The sequence below is a fragment of the Piliocolobus tephrosceles genome, chromosome 1 (genome assembly GCF_002776525.5).
Source record: "Piliocolobus tephrosceles isolate RC106 chromosome 1, ASM277652v3, whole genome shotgun sequence".
In the NCBI taxonomy this organism is placed as follows: domain Eukaryota; kingdom Metazoa; phylum Chordata; class Mammalia; order Primates; family Cercopithecidae; genus Piliocolobus; species Piliocolobus tephrosceles.
In genome coordinates, this window is record NC_045434.1 from 74,418,281 (window position 1) to 74,436,006 (window position 17,726).

Consider the following 17,726-nt stretch of genomic DNA (forward strand, 5'->3'; position numbering starts at 1 on the left):
TTAATTTAAATATATTCGACCAGGGCATGTACTTTCTAGTGTGCTGATACATCCCCTAACACCAAGCTACTTCACACATGTGTATTATCTGCCTGGCCCCTAAAAGGCATTTGAGCTTCGGACTCCTGAGATAAATGAGTGATAATAGTTCCTTTACAGTTACAAAGTCCTATCACCTACACTATTTCATCTTATCTTTTATTATTCCTATTATAGGGATGAGAAACATGAAGCTCAAAGGGGTGATTTCTCCAAGGTCACACAGCCAGTAAATCATGGATCTGGGAGAGGTAATTCTGAATCAATTAGAGAGAATTCAGATATGAAAATGGAAAGATAAGTAGAAGCACTAGTGGCAAAGGCCTAGAATTGCAAGAAAAGTAATTTATATTTTATTTTGTAAACCAAGGAAAGGCAGTAAACAATTTAAATTAGAAGTCAAAAGGGTCACAAAGATCATATTAGAATTTGAGGAGACTTGATAGTGGTACAAAAGAAAGTAGAAAAGTTAACAACTAAACAGGGAGAATAGTTAGGCTATGTCAACAGCCAAGAGATTGAAATGGGACATATATATATATGTTGAACATATATATACACACACAAATATGCATATACATGATGGACATATATGAACTTCTGACTTCTAATTTAAATTGTGTGTATGTGTGTGTGTGTAAGACTAACGGACCTGTTTAAAAAACATTTGTTTTGCTTGAAAATAGTAAAATTTCCCTGGTAATTCCTAAAAGCATAGTTAAAAGCATTGACAAAACGTCTGTCTCTAGGATGAATTCACACTGAACTAGAAAGATTAGCGAGACAGATGGAAGAGATAGACAATGGGACCAGAAATAACTAAACCCTGGCTAATATCTTATTATGTGAGTTACTTATTCTCTCTAAATCACAACTTCCTCTTTTGAAAGGTGAATATGATAAAACTGTTGTCCTTCAAAAAACTGAGTTTAACCATGCAAAGTTGACAACTGTGACATTTCAGTTATTGTTAAAGTCTACATTATTGACAGTAATAGAGAAAACCCTAAACCTTAGTAATACACGAACTCTGTATTAACCAATTCTTTAAAATAACTAGAAGAAATCACCAAAAACTATTATCAGTATTTTAAAAGAAAGGCATAAGCATTTTAGTTTATCATTTTTTATTTAAAGAAACATGATCTGATTTACTTTTATATTTAATGTAATGGGAAAAACAATCAGGAAGTACACATAAGTCAGATTATTTTTAAAGTTTTTACAGCTAGCTAAATCTATTAAAACCTATAATTTGTTAATGTAGATATTAATCTGGCAAGTTCAAGTGAGTAATAGATTTTATAATAAAGACTTCATATATCAAAAAATGAACAAGTTCACAAATTAAAAAAAGAACTACTTTTTGATGAACAAGAAAGACTTGGAATTAATTTTTGATCTTTGCCTTAGAAAATGTACCTTTTCTTCCCCATGTAGGTAGCCCAAATAATTAATTCTACTCAGTCTATTCTGGCAACACAAGTTACATTTTTTGACTGCTAACTTAATCATATGGCATCTTGTATTATAGCAACTACATAAATTTGCCAATAAGTTACGAGTTTGAGTCGAATTAGTTAATGTCACTTTCTACTTTAGAATTTTAATTGGTATAACGCAAAAATATAGGCTTAACACCAAGCTTCAAAACACGTTGATTTCAAACATATTTTTATTAAATTGGTGGGAAAGTAGATGGCTTCTCACTTTCATTTTTAAAGTTTATATAATAGCACAGAGGAGGTGAAGGTATACAAAAAGGGAAACCAGTATGACTTCACTATGGAATTAGTGAAAGTACAAAATTAAAATAACAGGAGTCACTGTTCACCATATGATATTGAAAAAAATCTAATTTAAGTAACATTAAAGAGTATAAAGAATGGGAAGTGTTCCTGAATCATTTATCGAATTTTTAAAACTGAGCACTACATTTTGTACATGTAGTGTTTGTGGAAAACCAAACTGATTTCAATCACTTAGGATACATTATTAAAAAAAAAAAAAAAAACCCTGAACATGTATATTTAGAGATTAAAAATGTATACCTGGGGATTAATAAGAAGATATTTCTGCAAGACATAGAGATAGAATATAGCTTCCCTTTAATGCCACTTTTGGGTTACTGCTATCAACAGAAAATAAAAGCAGATGCCCATTCTGATCAATATCTGAAACCTAACTCAAATGGTTATTTCTCTTCTTTGTACCACTTACATGAAATGATGATACAACCCCATGTATTCCAGCCCACCCCCGACTTTTGATTCAAAAATGGATCTATGGCAACAATTATCTAACAACCTCTTAAGTGCTTGTTTTATGAATCTGGCCGTTACTCAAGAAGTTTCATTGAAAAGTCTTTTAATCTCCTTCTGAAAAGAATTTACAGGACTGCATTTAAGTTCAAGTTCAAGGGTATTAAAATGTACAAAGGAGGGTGAAAGAGGTGCTAGGTTATAGATTTTAACTTCTTAACTAGAAAATTGACTCAAAATAGATTTTCTAATTTACAATGAATCAAAAGAGAAAACATTAGACCATAGCAGAAGTGGCACAAATGTATCAAAAATGAAATGAATAAACATTTGAGGAGATTTATTATTAGAAATTGCAATAAATTTTGGAAAGATGAATTGATTTTAGTTAAAAGGTATAACTGACAATTTATTGGGCGGGAAGATGCATTATTTTCCAATTGTTATCCATCTACAGTAAAACTGATTTGTGTCCTATTGTATTTTATGGAAAAGGAGAGTGCAACTTTCAGTGATTTAGATTAAATGTATTAATCATAACCAAGCACTGTGAACTATATATCTACTATTAAAGAAGATTTTTGACATTTAATTCTGTAGCAATATTTTGGCTCTGTACCACTCTTCCTAAATCCAATTCCTGCTACAGTTGGCAGATTTCTCCCTTTTAATTTTATGAGGCTTAAAGTAGCATTTAACCACCCATGCGGTAAATAATGCGGGATTAGAAATATTTAGTGTTTTGTTTCCCTTTCAAGAGTGGTAATCCATCAAATCCAAAAATGTTCTCTAAAATTTTTCTATATTTTCGGCAATCTGTAATATATAGTATCATAAAAACCATAAAATTAAATAAAATGCATTACATAGCTAGAATAGATCTGCTTTTCTAAAGAACTGCGTTAACCTAAAAAAGCAGGTAAAATTCAGTTTCAACCAGAAGCACGAATCCTTATTGCAAAACAAAACAAAATTAAAATTAAAGATTAAAACAGGATACTTAATTAGAATCTTTTAATTTTGTTTCTTTAGGTAATGAATCTTAAGGAGTATGCAAATAATTTCTAAGTAGTTTAACCATTTAGCATCTATCTAAACAAGATACTGTTAGAAGTATTAGAATAATACAGAACAATTATTTAACATCTAGATGCTCTAGGTACGTGGGTAAGTGCTTCATAAATGTAAAACTAAATTTTAAACTTAATATATCATATGTGATGCATATTTGTTCCCAAGAAACACATTTAACTCATAATTTTTTCATACATGTGAGGCACAAGGCAAAAACGAATTGATTCATCTACAGGAGCTAATATTTCTAACTATAATTTAGAACAGTTACAAAACATTTTTATATTTAACATGTGAACTTAAAAATAATTAACAACTGCTGTTTAAAAAAGTATTTTTTATTATTAAATCAAAGTAACCAACAGAAGTAAAACTGACTTTAAACAAAATCAAATTCTAACTTTTACAATTTAATTTATATGAAATGCTAATTTTGGTTATTAATGATTCCAAATTATTATAATAATCACACTGTAACTGCATGTGGTGCTTTGAGATATATCAAAGTAATAAAGTAACCTGTCAAATGAGTAATTATCTATATTTAATCTATATATAAAACAAATGGCCCAGAAATGAGTAAAGTCTGTAATTCACTCAAGACACAGTGATGCTATATATTCATGGTTAGAACATCTAATTTCTTCATACATATTCATACCTTAATTCACTTAAAAAATTCATGATTATAATTGTTGTAAAAATAAAGTTTATGTCCTCCTAGTGACTAAATGAAATCAAGGATTACCTATTAGAAATAAGATCATCTAAAAAGAAAGTGTGTGTGTGTGCACATGTGTGTAAAGTACCTTTCCCATATATAAAGTGCCTGCTTTGCCCTCCTTGTCCTTCACAGTGCTCCACTGTGGAGCTGGGAGTTATATATTGAGAGAAATAGGATGAAAGAAAACGCATCCAGTCAGCTAGACAGCTAGCACCTTTAAGGAGCATGCCAAAGGAAAGTAAGGGCATTTCAGTAACAAATATATGATTACAGTAAGATGTTAAGGAAAGAGGGTGACTCTGAGATTACGTTCAATCAAGGAATGAGTTAGATTAACTGGTATTTCCTAAAAACAGTCAATTCCAAAAGTTGAGCAAGCACAGTTTTGAGAAGCTATATGAGGAAGAAGGATTAGTGAAGAAGGAACAGGTCTGATATTAGTATACATGAAAGGGGCTAATGCCAAATACGTGGCTTGAATTAAATTATTTATTTCAATATCATTTATAATTTTAAAGAGTAAAGTAAGAATTCAATAGTAAAAACCCTTGAATCTTTCCCCAAAAGGGGAACTCAATCAAATCTTGAGACAGGCAATGTTGTAAAGTTCACAAGTAATGTAAATTTCAAGTCTCAGTGTTTTCAAAAGTAACATTCGAAAAAGCAACATCACTATAGCTCTAGCTGAAAATATGGAAAAAAGTATATTTTTCTGAGAATTATAATTTGCAACAGAACTGGAGTTCAGAGATCTGTGATCCCCTTTTTTTTTTTTTTTTTGACGGAGTCTCGCTTTTATTGCCCAGGCTGGAGTGCAGTGGCGTGATCTCAGCTCACTGCAACCTCCACCTCCTGGGTTCAAGAAATTCTCCTGCCTCAGCCTCCTGAGTAGCTGGAATTACAGGCATGTACCACCACGCTTGGCTAATTTTTGTATTTTCAGTAGAGAAAGGGTTTTTACAAGCATGAGCCACTGCACCCGGCCAATCCTTCTTAATGTAGGTAATTCTTTGAAAATCTATTTGTGAACCCATAAAATGGATCCTACAAAGGTGCTCCTTATAAAACATTAAGTGATATTCAAATATTTACTATTGTCACTAACTTTTAAAATATATATATATATGTGTGTGTGTGTATATATGTGTGTGTGTATATATATATATATATATAAAAGAAAACTGACAGGTAACAGAATAATTTACTTTTTAATAAACTTGAGAAAGAAAAAACCTACATGTCACAGTAAGAATCTTTTAATATAACTTAGATCAAAAGATACCAAGAATAGGAGAGAAAATATTAAGTGGGGTGAAGTGGTAGAAGAAAGAATTGATAGAAAGAAGGATAAAGAGTATCTTTACATTATGAAAAATGATTACATTGAAAAATAAAACACATTTACAATTCAAAAAATTTAATTTCATAAACCAAACTCAGAATAATGATTTGCCCAGTATATTCATTAAATTGACCAAAATATCTGGCTGAGATATATTATTTTAGTGGGCAGTTAGGTTTATCAAATTTTTAAAAAATTAACTGGAAATATATATTTTACCCTTACAAGGAATGCTGTATAGCTTGATGGTTAAGTCCTTGGGAAATTGGCCACGAGGTAGTGTTAAAATCCTGTGACCTTGAACAAGTCATTTAAGCCATTTGTTCCTCAGTTTCCTGGTCTATAAGATGGAGAGGAGATAATATTGACCTAATTAGGCTTTTTGTGAACATTAAATGATTTGATATACATAAAAAGATTAGAATAAAACCTGGCAATTAATAAGAACTCAATAAATGTTAGCTATTATAATGAATAGTAATCAAATATTTCTGCCCTTTTATATTAGTTTAACACAAAAGCTGATATGAAAAATAATTTAATAATATTCTATAATGAAATATTATACTGCCAAACGAATGAAAATATAGGTATGGTTTAGGATCTCTCCATCATTTTTTTCAAGTGTATAAAGCAAGGTTAAAGTCACAGCTCTATTTGTACAGATGAGTATGGAAGGGACTGGGCACAGAGAAGGACTTTCTACTGGATACTTTCTACTTGAATTTTAAAACCTGTGTATTTATTATTTTAAAATAATGATAATTAAAAGAAAAGAACACTAGCTAGGACTTCCCAGGAAATCTAACACACTGATCATACATTTATTTCAGCTTCCTCCCAAAGCCCCATTAAAATCAATAGAATAAAAAGGTACAACTCCACAAGGACAAAGAAAACAGAAAAGAAGATACCAACAGACAAAGTATGTCAACAGGCCAGGTGTGGTGGCTGTAATCCCAGCACTTTGGGAGGCTGAGGTGAGAGGATCACTTAAGGCCAGGAGTTTGAGAACAGCCTGGACAATATAGCAAGACCCCTGTCCTTACCAAAAAAAAAAAAAAAAAAAATTAAAGATTAGCTGGGCATGGTGGTCAGTGTCTATAGTATTAGCTACTCAGGAGGGTGAGGCAGGAGGATCACTTGAGCCCAGGAGTTTGAGGCTGCAGTTAGCTATGAGGGAACTACTGCACTCTAGCCTGGGCAACAGAGTGAGACTCTTGTCTCTTAAAAAACAAAAAAGGCAAAATCACAGAAGATGAAAATCAAACAGATGTGAGGCTGACCGCTCAGCTTCTTCTATGTGCAACAGGGTGGGGAGAGGGTGGCAATAAAAGACAAGCTGACTGAAACACTACACTCCAGAGAAGTTCACAAATTGGAGGCTCTAGATACCTCTTAAACAGGCAATTCATGGATAGTCTATTTTTTAAAAAGTTGATCCCCAGATCCCATTTCTCAGCCCATATAGTCAAATATTACAACTTCTACCCTATATTCCTCCAGAAGCTCAAAACTGATTATATGAAAATGTTAAACTAGCAAGGGGCCATTCCTACAAAGCTCATACTCTTTTACTAAAATCAGGAAAATTCAGTGAAAACCTGCACAATGAACAAAACCTGTCCTTCTTTACAACAAGAACATTGGCTAGTGGACTCCATTGTATCCCCCACCCCAAAAAACAAAGGCATGTCATTCTCTCTCCAACTCGCCAAGGGAAATCCCTATGGACAGCAACACTTACAGATCCCCCAACCAAAAGGTCTAGCAAGCCCTGCATCTGCACACCAGGCATTCAATCATCTTTTTAATGTGCTGTCAACTAGAACTGCATATGCTATCATTTCATGAAGCACATAAAAGGGCAAAATGAAAACAATGAAAACCTTGGAAACCAGTATTTGTCAGAAAGAATGCTGTTGTTACTTAAAGTTACACTGGCAATATAACTAGTGGTGGAAAACTGCCTATAAAACATAGGGTCGGTGGGTGCAGTGGCTCACATATGTAATCCCAGCACTTTGGTAGGCTGAGGCGGGAGGATTACTTGAAATAAAGAGTTTAAGACCAGCCTGGACAACATATCGAAACCCTGACTCTACTAAAAATACAAAAAAATTAGCTAAGTGTGCTGGTGCATGCCTGCAATCCCAGCTACTCAGGAGGCTGAGGCACAAGAATCACGTGAACCTGCGAACTAGAGGTTGCAGCGAGCCAAGATTGCACTGTTGCAATCAAGCTGGGGCCACAGAGCCAGATTCTGTCATGAAAACAAAACAAAACAAAAAACCGTAGGTCATACCCAGTAAATACCCAGTAAATAACCATCAGCATTTAAAAAAAAAAATTTTTTTTGAGACAGAGTCTCACTCCGTTGCCCAGACTGGAGTGCAGTAGCTCAGTCTTGGTTCACTGCAACCTCCACCTCCTGTGTTCAAGCGACTCTCCTTCCTCAGCCTCCCAAGTAGCTGGGATTACAAGTGCCCGCCATCATGCCTGGTTAATTTTTTGTATTTTTAGTAGAGATGGGGTTTCACCATGTTGACCAGGCTGGTCTCAAACTCCTGACCTCGTGATCCGCCCGCCTCGGCCTCTCAAAGTGTGCGATTACAGGCGTGAGCCACTGTGTCCAGCCTAAAAAAATATTAAACACATACAATGTGCTAATAACTCCCATCATTGGAGCTATTGCATGTGCTAATAGGACTCCCATCATTGGGTACACATAGTTAAAGTAAGCAGATGGTTAACAATATAATATACTAGGTTATCTGTGAATGAATTAATGAGTGGCAGAGACAGAAGGTATAATGCCATTTCAGATAAAGTGACCTCAAAAGTGTGAAGAGTTGCGGAAGGTTTTGGAAAAAAGGTACAGAATTGAACTGATACCTGAAGAACATGAATCTAGCAGGAAGAAGTGAGGGGTACACTGTTGTGAACAGAGGTGTAATATGCATGCATATGGTTGAATATGGGAAGGCTGGAGAAAGCGTGGGGGCACTGAGAACATAACACCATCTGGAAAGGAGTGAAGTATTATAGGCCATAGGTGAAGAGGGAAAATAGAAAAGAACAAATCTGAATTTTATTAAGATGGTAATGGAAACTATTTCTTGGCACAGGAGTGACATGAGCATAACCACACTTTAGAAATGTTTACTTGGAGTTACGTGTGATATAGATTAGAGGCAGGAAAATCAAAAGACAGACTAGGGAGGAGGCTATAAAAATGTAAGGCTATGAGATACTACATTAGGGTAGTGATAGATGAAATTGAAAAGAAGGGGCTGCTGTGACAGATGAAGAAATAAGGCTCAGACTTGTCTAGATGTGGCAAGAGTGGAGGCAGACAAAGATAACACATAAAACCAAATGTTAAGTTGAAGGGACCAAAACCCACTTAGGATCAATGCTTCCCTTAACAAATGTTAGGTCTCTTTTTTTGCTCCCCCTTTCTCAATTTTCAGTAACCAAACTGTAAGGTACCTGAGGACAAATTTTGTATCCCCAGCCCCTTGAACAATGAAGACATCCTAAGTCTTCATGATATGTGAATACAGCTGAACCAAAAACTTTATAGTTGAAAACCACAATTAGGCAAGACATCAAGTTTCTGAGTCAAATGTTACATATACTTATTTTTTCATCTGACAAATGATATAAAATACTTTTGTGAATTTTTATGAGTATTTTTGTGAATTGAAAAATTAGAAGAATTTATTAAGGATACATTTAAATGAGATGAAATGTAAGTAATAAACGTTTAGTTTTTAAAGAACAATTTCTAGACTGAATACTTCAAAATCAATTCAAATCTAAAACATCTCAAAAAAACCAAATAGATACCATTAAATGTTACTACATAGTTATATGTCACTTAAAGATAAACACTCCTGCAAGTTCAGAATTGTATGGATCTGGAATACTTCAATAGTAAACTGTCTATGACCAAACATGAGATTGAAATACGAAGTTCTAAGAGGAAGATTAATGGCACAAGTCATTACTCCTTTGGTAAGAAAAAAAAAAATCATCAAATTGCCCCCATTAAGTACTGGTCAGTGTTTCAGATAATTGGGACTGAACAACAAAAATTTTACAAGTTTTATTGGCTTAAAACATACATAAGTACCTGTTGGCATCTCTGGTTTATCACAATCCCCTTTCCTGGATGACAGTCAACAAATATCTGGTTGGCATTCTCTAACTATAGTAAAGAAAACTCCTATCTAGATGATTTCATTATGAATTTTCAGTTCTTCAAATTGACCTTCAGTTGGAGGACTTGCAGGTGACTTCTGTATAGAAAGTGCTTGTTAAATATTATTTGGAAGTGTTCTACTCATCACTGATTTTGAACTTTTCTGATATTAGGTATCTGACATATCTGAAGGGAAAGTAGAAAACTGAATTTTATAGACCATCAGAATAATTGTATCAGCAACATAAAAGGCAGAAAAACAGAGTAGAAGGTTCCTAGAAAGTAAAATGTTTGCAGCATTTCTGTTTCCCTGATTTTGATTTAAAAAAAAAAAATAATAATAATGGGGACTATGGCAATGTCATCACCATTTTAAAAGACAACTAAAAAAAGGTGTTGTGTCTTCATCTGTGAAGTCAAATGGTCACCAATCAGCAGCCTTAATTTTGAAAGAAAGAGCATTTTAAAACATATTTCAAAGGTTTCTCAGGATACAAAAGATAAGTTTTAAAATGATAATCATAGTCTAAGAAGTATTTTTAGAAAACGTCACATTTGCAAATTCAATGTTTAAGAGATTCATTAAAAAGTCCATAGATCCTATATATCTCGAAAACAAAAAAGTAAAATAAGCCATTTCTTTACTAATAAAGGAATGACTTAAGAATTTGTATGCAAATACTAAACTGAGAAAAATAAAAAGCAGAAAGCATGGTATTTCATGCATTTTTAAAAAGGTAATAAAAAGACTAGTTGTACTGCATAATATTTAAGTAGCCATGAAAGCAGAAGAGTAAACTAGTAACCTCTGTAGGGAAGTTCTTACATATTAAATTTCAGGACATACATTATGATGAAATCTAAAGGGAACATCCAAAATGCTATATAAATATTTAGCAACTGTAAACTTTCTGTAAAAAAAAAAAATCATTCAAAAGTTACAAAGAAACGATAAATGTTTGAGGTGATGGACATCGTAATTAATCTGATTTATTACATATTGCACACATGTTTCAGAATATCACATTACCCCATAAATATGTATAATTATTACTGTCTCAATTAAAAAAATAAACATAAAGGCAAAAAAAAAAAAATTCAGAAGCATTAGCAGGAAAGCTGTACCTAGTAAACAAAAGTACCTTTTTTTGCTATTCACAGGCCTATCCATAATGACATTTAAAAGCTTTGCGCAATCTGATCAGGAATCACAAGAGATGGCTAAAACCTATCCCAACTTCTTGAATGAAAAGGGATGAATAATGTACGCCCTTGCTCCTTTCCCCAATTGTTACAATGGCAATTAGAAGAAAGGCACTAGACTGTCCAAGGCTGAAAATCCCAGCCTGCAAATCATATTCTCTCCAACCAACATCATATCCTATAATTCTCTAACACTTATCCTGCTTAATTTTCTCCATGTCCATTTTTATTTCCTTATTCTCCTCGCAATCTCCACCAGGTTTATTTTTATTCATTAAAATGTAAGTTTCGGCCACGCGCGGTGGCTCAAGCCTGTAATCCCAGCACTTTGGGAGGCCGAGACGGGCGGATCACGAGGTCAGGAGATCGAGACCATCCTGGCTAACACGGTGAAACCCCGTCTCTACTAAAAATACAAAAAATTAGCCGGGCGAGGTGGCCGGCGCCTGTGGTCCCAGCTACTCGGGAGGCTGAGGCAGGAGAATGGCGTAAACCTGGGAGGCGGAGGTTGCAGTGAGCTGAGATCCGGCCACTGCACTCCAGCCTGGGCGACAGAGCAAGACTCCGTCTCAAAAATAACATAACATAACATAACATAACATAACATAACATAACATAACATAACATAACATAACATAAAGTAAAATAAAATGTAAGCTTCAAGAGATCATATCTAACTTGTTCATCACTAACACCTGAGGCCCAGCAGTATCTGATACTGGTATTACCTAGTATCAAAAATCTTTGCTAAACGAATGGATGTCATGCAAGAGTTGATCGGAATATCAAGTCCAGTAAAAATTTAAGGGTTCAGTCTAGTCTATGGATCCTACCTACTGTAGAAAAGGCATGGATCTTAGCCTCCTGATATAGTCTTAATGAGTAATTATCTAATGTACTCTCTACACTGCTGCCCATGTAATCTTTTAAAAAACAAATCTGATCATCTTTAACCCCTTGGAGATTACATGGGTTCACATGCATTCCCATGGACCCCAACGTCCATAAGGACCTAACCCCTGCCCACATTTTCAGCCAAACCTTCCCTGCTACATACCACTCCACACAAGCATATCTTATATCTCAGTAATACTGGATTCACGGTTTCCTGAATATCCCAGGCTGTTTCAAACTTAATCCTTGACCATGCCTTTCCATCTACCAATTTCCCTACCCAATCAGTTGGTAAGTTCTAACTTATTCTCGAAGTCTCAGCTAAAAAGATCAACCTCCTTTAAGAGGCTTTCTCAGAGTTTTGCTAAGTTATATGAGAAAGGAGGGGAAAGGAATATAAGACATACAGAGGATATTATCACAGCTGAACTAAAAGAGCAATGTGACAGCTATGAGGCACATTGTAAAACAGGTTGGAGAGATGAGGGACCATGGAAGTCAGGCAGGGAGAATAAGCTGAAACAGAGGAAGCAAGCAGACCAAAAGGTGCTAGAATTAGATTAGCAAAAAGGTATTATAGACTATCTGAGAAACATACAAAGGGAAGAAAGGGTGAAAATGGAGAATTGGGTTCCAGTGATTCATCTGATGGAAGCAGTAAAACATTTCATTATCACTTTTATTATGGCACACATCTTGATTGTGCTTGCCATTCAGGATACAAAGAATGCTTGTGAGTATTTCAAAAATAACTCACACTTTGTAACCAGTCATTTTGTAACCAAGAAATGAAGACTACTTTGTGAAGCGAATTTATTTATATTTATTAATATTAGCAACATGACAGAAATATAACTTCCGTATCATATTAATTTTGGCTTGTCAAAGGAAGAACACACAATAAACTGTTTAAGTTGTAAACATAAATGTATATTATAGATGTGTTAATAAGATTAATGAAAATATATATCTGTAAGTAGCCTGTAGAAAAGTATCTGGCACATAGTAAGTAAGCAACATTGTGTCTGTAGTAATTACTAAAAATACTACCATTCACTTTGCAAGGTTCCAGATTTCTGAAGCATCACAAACTCAAATGACAATGAAGTCTTTGAAGTCAAGCCAATTCAAAGACTAAGTTATCAGAGAAGCAAGAACCAATATTTTAAATATATGGAAAAATATATGTTGTCAATTTTGGTAACATTAAAATACCAAGATTGAACACCTGTTCATGTAATTTTTCCTAAAGGATTTTTAAGACTAAATATGGAGAATATAATAAACATTAAAATACTGTTAATTAAATGAACAAATATACTACTGTATTGGCACTATTTAAATTTGTAAATATCTGCTCTTTTAATAAAGCACAATACAATAAGAATATCAAGACAGATACCATTTAATAGAACTGAATGAAAAATTGTTCAAGTCATATTTTCAAATAACTGTGGATATTAAATTTTTATGATATTGAATCTACAGTTGTAAATGACATCAAAATAGAGAATTTATTTATTTATTTTTATTTTTTTGTGATGGAGTCTTGCTCTGTTGCCCAGACTGGAGTGCAGTGGCATGATCTCAGCTCACTGCAACCTCCACCTCCCGAGTTTAAGTGATTCTCCTGCCTCTGCTTCCCTGGTAGCTGGGATTACAGGCACATATTATCACGATGCCCTGCTAATTTTTGTATTTTTAGTAGAGATGGGGTTTTACCATGTTGGCCAGGCTGGTCCTGAACTCCTGACCTTAGGTGATCCGTCTGCCTTGGCCTCCCAGGGCTGTGATTATAGGTGTGAGCCACCACGCCTGGCCCAAAATAGAGAATTTTAAATGAAAGAGACTGTATTAAAATGTCTTTTGTAAAAGAAATATTTATTATAATTCTATTAAGTTGTACTTTTCTAAGATACAGAATCAAGTTATTTCAAAATAAGTTATTTTAAAAAGTGTCAGTTTCTGGCCGGGCATAGTGGCTAATGACTGTAATCCTAGTACTTTGGGAGGCTGAGGTGGAAGGATCACCTGAGGTCAGGAGTTTGAGACCAGCCTGGCCAACATGGTGAAATTCCGTCTCTACTGAAAATATAAAAATGAGCAGAGCATGGTGGCACACGAAGGTGGTCTCAGCTACTAGGGAGGCTGAGGCAGGAGAATGGCTTGAACCCAGGAGGCGGAGGTTGCAGTGAGCCGAGATCGCACTACTGCACTCCAACCTGGGTGAGAGTGAGACTCCATCTCAAACAAACAGAAAAAAAAGTATCACTGTCTAATGTGAAATCTTGATCTTAAACTGATTTTGAAATAAGATAAACACAAAATTAATATATAGTAATAGATTAGATTATACATGATATATATTTAAAATATAAGTTTAAACACATTTTCTTCTTGTATTCTCCAAAGTATCCCAAAATGTCTTATGGATACAAACATGTATCAGTTCACAGGGGTTAAAATAAAGCATTTCACTAGTGAATTCCACTCAAAAAATGTTAATCAGTCATGGTCAAATTACAGTTGAGGACATAGGCTGTGGGTATTTTTAAAAATCATTTTAGATTTTCTTTCTATCAAAAAAGTTTTCCTTTCTCTTCGACTATCAAGTTCCCTTACGTAAATCAACTGCATTTTAAATGGCCCTTCTGGCCTAGTGTGATGGCTCGCGCCTGTAATCCCAGCACTTTGTGAGGCTGCGGCCAGTGGATCACCTGAGGTTAGGAGTTGAGACTAGCCTGGCCAACATGGCGAAATCCCGTCTCTACTAAAAATACAAAAATTGGCTGGCGTGGTGGCAGACGCCTGTAGTCCCAGCTACTGGGGAGGCTGAGGCAGGAGAATCGCTTGACCCTGGGAGACAAATGTTGCAGAGAGCTGAGATCTGCCACTGCACTCCAGCCTTGGCAACAGAGCAAGGCTCTGTCTCAAAAAAAAAAAAAAAAAAAAAAAAAAAAATTAGGGGCCGGGTGCGGTGGCTCATGCCTGTAATCTCAGCACTTTGGGAGGCCAAGGTGGGCAGATCACAAGGTTAGGAGATCGAGACCATCCTGGCTATGGTGAAACCCCATCTCTACTAAAAATACAAAAAGTTAGCCGGGCATGGTGGCAGGCACCTGCAGTCCCAGCTACTTGGGAGGCTGAGGCAGGAGAATGGCATGAGCCCTGGAGGTGGAGCTTGCAGTAAGCCGAGATCATGCCACTGCACCCCTGCCTAGGCGACAGAGACAGACTCCATCTCAAAGAAAAAAAAAAAAAAAATTAAAAGGCCCTTCTGTTTTAAAAGGCTATAAAGTAGACTAAATATTCCTACTCTAGTTTCCTAAGAAACAACAAAAGTTGAGCAGGACATACAGAGTAAATCATTACAGTATGATGTCATTAACAAAATGTCACTCATGTAATCCTGGTTTTCTAAGACTTCACAGAATAAAATACAATACTCTTTTTCTCTTATAGAATGAACTGACTCAAGATGCTAAACAGATACAAATTATTGTGTTCAGGGTTTTTGTACAGTGAATGTAAACAGTATGTTTATTTGTATAGCATGATAAATTGGATTAAGAGCTAATGTTCACTTTTTTTCAGATTTTTGAACTTGATAAACATGTATAAATAGTCAATTAAATCAGATTCATTTTCTTTGGCAGAATAACCACCAATACCAGCACCAATGCATTCTTATTCCAACCATACAGAAAAGTGGACTGAGGCAATTATAAAACTTTTAAACAAATTCCTATCACTCTTATATAAAATTTCTATGTAATATTTATGTTGGCTTTCAACAACTGTGTTTTAAGCTGAGTCATTTATTTCCTGATCTTTCAAAAGACTACACAATTTGAATGCTGATTTTCAGTAGACCAATGTAACACCTGTTGAAAGACCATTAATTCAAATCAAAAAAGAATTTTAAAAAGCTCTGACCTACAAAAAACACTAATTTTTTAGGATGCATAGGAATAGAATATATCTTGGCTAACTGGAAGGTATGCTTACGTAAGTTTACTTGGATTCACTTTATAGGTACTATATCCCAAAACTGATTCTGGCATCATTATTCTCAGAAATATTATTCTGAATTAAGCTTAATGCACAAACTATGGAAATGTAAGAGATTCAGGCTGAATCTCCTGGATAATAGCCTCAGCATATCCCTTGAAATTAATTACCATTTGCTTCATTCTCCTAAAAGTGGAGAATAAGAGATGCTAGTTAGCTGTTACAAACTGGTACTTTACTAGGATGGCAACAGTAATTCCTCTCAACACAAAAATCTCAGGACTCTGTTTGCATGCACATGAGCATAATTAATTAAACAAATCAGGTAGGTCAAGTAGATAAGGACCCAAATCTCCTGAACAGTATAGGTTCAGGAATAGCTATTAGGCCTTCTCCCTCCATCATTTAAGCTACTCATTTAGCTTAAATGATGGAGGGAGAAGGTCTATGTGCTCTGTGGTCAGGAGAAGAGTATAGAGCAGTTTCTCAGTTTGCAGTTAAGTTTTGAGATTTAGTGGAGTGGCTGTCAACCTAAATATTTGAAACTATGATTCACAGACCATATTAAAGAAAGAGGCCAGTTCAAATATAAATGAGGTATAAAAGAAACATAAAAGAATGCCATATAAAAAGCTTTAAATATTAAATGTAAAGGCAAATTTTATATAAAATATGAACAAGCCAGTTGCGGTGCTTCACGCCTGTAATTCCAACACTTTGGAGGCTTGAGCCCAGGAGATGGACACCAGCCTGGACAACATGGCGAAACCCCATCTCTACTAAAAATATAACAATTAGCCACATGTGTTAGTGCACACCTGTAGACCCTGCTTCTCAGGAGGTTGAGGTGGGAGCATTGCTTGAGACTGGGAGGTTGCGGCTGCAGTGAGCCTTGATTGTGCCACTGCACTCCAGCCTGGGCAACAGAGCAAGAACCATCTCAAAAAAAAAAAAAAAGAAAGAAAAACCAGAAAAGTTTAAGGTCCACAATTCTGCACTTTGACTCATGATACAAATGTTCTCTAAGTACCAGGTATTGTGTTTAATATATCTAATAATAGTAACTATCATTTATTTAATATATATTATGCACCAGAGATGGTGCTGAGCCCATTATGTATACATAATCTCATTTAAAAACCTGATGACACTTATGCAAAAGTAATTATTGTTGGTATTTAACAAAAGGAGGGAAGAAGGTTCAAAATGTAACTACAACTAAACTAAAAAGAAGAATCAGAGTGTGGATTCACAAAGGTCTGACTTCAAAATCTATAAATTTTCTACAATAGCACTTTGCTCTCTATAAAACTAAATAGAATCAATCTCGTTGCCATTGTGGATTCCATATTTTTAAGTCGGCCTGCTTGCTAAAATTTATTTGTTAAACCCAAAATCAATACTCACAATTTCTGACTATTGTAGTCATTCAGCAACACGTACAGAGCAGTGAAAAATGTTGAGTTGCCTGACATACCTGTGCATCCCTACCAGAGGTCAGCGAGGTGACTTTCTTCCTACTTGTTTAAACTATCATACTGTAAACACATGTTCTTTTTGTAGTCTAAATTAGTACCAGATTTTTTTTTGCATTGCTGTGCTTTTTGTGGGTGATTATTCTGTTTTAAATAGCCTCTTGTATAGTGCTGAGAAATGCCGTCTAGTGCTCCTAAGTGCAAGAAGGCTGGGATGTGCCTTATAGAGAAAAGACTTGATAAGCTTTGTTCAGACATAAGTTATAGTGTTATTGGCCATGAGTTCAATGTTAGTATATCAACAATATATATTAAATATCTTTAAACACAAACATAAAACAAAACAAGGTTATCTATTGATCAGTTGGTAAAAATGTTGTGACCAGAGGCTCGCAGGAACCTAACTCTGTCTTTCCCTTAGGAGCCATGATTCGGTATTCCCTAATTCAATGTTTTCAGCAAATGTATAGAATACAATTATGGCAAATAGTCAGAA

General features: G+C 34.9%; 1 protein-coding gene across 1 annotated transcript in view; it reads right to left on the minus strand.

The window, feature by feature from the left end:
• Nucleotides 1-17,726, minus strand: part of GPATCH2 (G-patch domain containing 2) — a 201,011-nt gene that overhangs the window by 159,735 nt on the left and 23,550 nt on the right. The gene's annotated exons all lie outside the window — the stretch shown is intronic.